This window comes from Coffea arabica, chromosome 5e, assembly GCF_036785885.1.
Source record: "Coffea arabica cultivar ET-39 chromosome 5e, Coffea Arabica ET-39 HiFi, whole genome shotgun sequence".
Lineage (NCBI taxonomy): Eukaryota > Viridiplantae > Streptophyta > Magnoliopsida > Gentianales > Rubiaceae > Coffea > Coffea arabica.
Genome location: NC_092318.1, coordinates 45,802,017 through 45,805,633, shown reverse-complemented (window position 1 = coordinate 45,805,633; position 3,617 = coordinate 45,802,017).

The following is a 3,617-nucleotide window of genomic DNA, read 5'->3' as shown; positions in this document are numbered from 1 at the left end:
TTGTTAATTTTTGTACGATAAATTAGGAGCGTGGAATTTTTCATATAAAGAAAGCAGACAAAAAGTAAAAAAAAAAAAAAAGGATTGGAACTAGTTTCTGGACTTATTATTTATATTTTAATCGCAGTCTTTGTTACTATTTTGATAATTAATAGGATTACTCTTTTTTACACAGTTGGCGTAAGGACATTTTTACACTAGCAACATAGAATACTTACCACATAGGCAAAAAAAAATCATAAAATTAAATAAAGTTTATGTAGCATGCATTCAAATGGGCAAACAAAAAAAACCTTACACTGAAAATAGAAAGATTAATCTAGGGTTAAATACCAAAAACCCCCATGTGGTTTGACTAATGTTCACTTTACCTCCCTATGATTTGAAAACCTACAATTTAACTTCCTGTCGTTTCAACTAAAGTGAAAGTCTAACAGAAAACATCTACAATAACGGTATTTCTGTCAGACTTTCACTTTAGGTGAAACGACAGGGAGTTAAATTGTAGCTTTTCAAACCATAGGAAGGTAAAGTGTACATTTGACAAACCGCAGGGGGATTTTTGGTATTTTACACATTCTCAAATGCACAACATTCTTCCAAGGGTTTGACGTATAGCGGGGCAATTTTGACATTTTCCGTTCAAACGTTAGTTTAGATGTTTTCCGTCAAACTTTTACTTTAATTGAAACGACGGGGAGTCAAATTATAGGTTTCCAAACTATAGAGAGGTAAAGTGAACATTAGTCAAACCAATGGAGGATTTTTGGTATTTAACCCATTAATCTAATTAAGATGTTCGACATGACAAATTCAAAACCATCGAATTTGGAAGGGAGGAATGGATTGAGTGATACGAGAGAGTGTGTGTAAACAAGAAATTTCAAATTCAAAACCTTCCACTTATACTTTTAAAAAAAAAATCCTATTTGTAACTAGCAGCCATCAAAGTGAAGGGAGGAAAATGGGAAGAAGCGTCCGGACAGAGTTTCTGTTTCACACTCGATCTGAACCCACAGACCGAGAATTTCAAAATCGCGTTTGGCCCAATTGTATGTGGACCAGTCATCAAACCAACAGTACTTTGACCTTGATGGAGTCTTCACACTGAAATTTGACCCTTCCATCGTTGTCAATGTTTTTCTCACAATGGTTCGCGTAATAATTGGAAAATCAGCTTAAATTTGTGTAAGGCAGCCTGGATATCCGTAGACACATATTTGTATTGGATACGTTTGGATTGGATTGGTTAAATTGGATTGGTTTGGATACGTTTACAATCAGCTTAAATTATTATTGTTTTTGAAGTTTTCAATTCATTTCGAGAGAAAATTTTTGATCCGATAATATTGCTTAGCACTCTCGAAATTTTAAAAATTTTACTTACCTTTTCTTAACAATGTGACGTGACAATATATCCTACCAGGGGCTGCAAAATGAGTGCTCTCATGTATCATACAGAACAAATTGGCTCATTGATAAGTACTAGTTACTTTTTTACAAAAAGGTTGTATATTCATATTCCCGCTATTAATATGAGAACTATATTAGTGGACGATCTGTAAAAATCTCTGTAAGTGATCTATGATCTCAACGGTATGTTCTGAACCGTGATGATGACCGGAGCCGAAATCATCCAAACTTTTATTTACAAAAAAAAAATAAATCAATTTACTCAACCATTTAGTTTAAACAATATATGACCAGCGAGGCTCAAATAGTTGGGAAACTATTGCACAACTGAAATATCCTTCGTTTAGTTCATCAAATTGGTTTATAATTGAAATAAAAAAGATATATCCTATTTCTAGTTTATGACATCAATTTTAGTATCTAAATAAAAACATATATGGATAGAAATATGAGATTTATAATAAGCAAACATGGTGGTTGTTGAATTTGCTTGGTCTAATATGGCCTTTTGCATACTTTTATCCCTTCGAATATCGGAATTTCCTTTATGCCTGAGGCTATTTCTCATCACAATGTGCTACCGATCTTCTTCTTATTTGTTCTTTCTTTGCTCCCTTTGCTACTAAATTGTTTGCCTTAATATTCCAGTCTTTTCATGCTGTTGTAGTAGCTGCAGAAGTCTTACTGCGATAAGGGTTTTCTGGCTTCATTTGGTGGTGTAATTTGATTACTTACTACATATGCCCTTTTGCGCTTTATAAAATTCACAAATGTAATGGTATAAGGTAGCACTCGAAAGATAATCTATCTCCTCAGTCCTCCCATGCATTTTTTACTCTTACTTTTGCCCAAAAGGACTAACAATGCTAAACAAAATGTGAAGATACGAGGGATTTTTGAAACTTTAGAGACGCTAACTAATATTATGAGAAACATTAGGAAAGGTTTATGAAATTATCCCCAATTCCAATTGTTGCTTCATTGGAAATCAACTAGACCACAACTATATTTTTAATGTCCCTTGCACAGCATAAATGCTTTTTCCTTTTTTTTAAATAAAGTTACAATTATCTTGTAATAGTGGAATCAATATTAATAAATTAGTACGAGTTAATATTTGAGCAACATTACAATCTAAGCCACAATTTGTAGGATAAATACCAACATAGCTATACTACCATCTTGAGGTAAACAGTCAATTACCTAAAAGGAACAAAAAAATAAAACTGCTACAGTAAACCATTGTAAAATGTTATTTGCACTCTCATTTTTATTGGTCACTTTCTCAATATCATTCTAATCATATAATTTTTATTTATTATATTATATGATAGAGTAAATATTATAAACACTGATAGTGTATACACTATCACCGTTGGATCCGTAACATATGTGCAAAAGTTGAATTTCAAATTCAAATTTTGTACATTTGTCATTCATCTAACGCTGACGGTGTATACACTGTCAGTGTAGCAAAGATTAATTCTATATGATAATGTTGATCACTCTCTTAATATCATTATAATCATATAATTTTCATTTATTAGATTATATGATCATGTTGATCACTCTTTTAATATCATTCTAATTATATAATTTTTATTTACTAGATTATATGATAAAATAAATTATGAGAATGTAAATAACATTTTCCTAAAAAATTTATAAGAAAAGAAAAAGTTGGAATCAGAAAAGGCGTTGCACGTGACCACGTACCAGATGCTGACAGTGCACGACTTTCACGTAGGCTGCCGCAATTTTCAGGGAATGGCAAATCGTCAAAGGCAGCAAATGATGGCAGCCACAAGATTTAATTATTTAAGTTTCGGATAATGACACTTTGCCCCCCATAAATTGGGGGACAATGAGACTTTTCCCACCCAACTAGAAATATTCTGTTTAGTATTTTATCAGAGATGAAGATGATGTGACAAGAGTTTTGTTTGAAAAAAACAGAAAAATGACCAAATTTATATTAGTTCACAAGTCTACCCTTTTACCCGCTGATAACTAACGGTCATCTATTTTCCATTTATAAAGGATCAAAGACTTTTTTTTAGAATAAAGGATCAACAATATCATAAGTAACTGAAAGAAGCCCAAAAAAAGAGTAAATGAAAGAAATAGAACAATTAGGAATGTTCACGGATCGGGTACTGACCCGCGGAGTAAAATTTGTTTAGATAAATATATGAGAGATAATG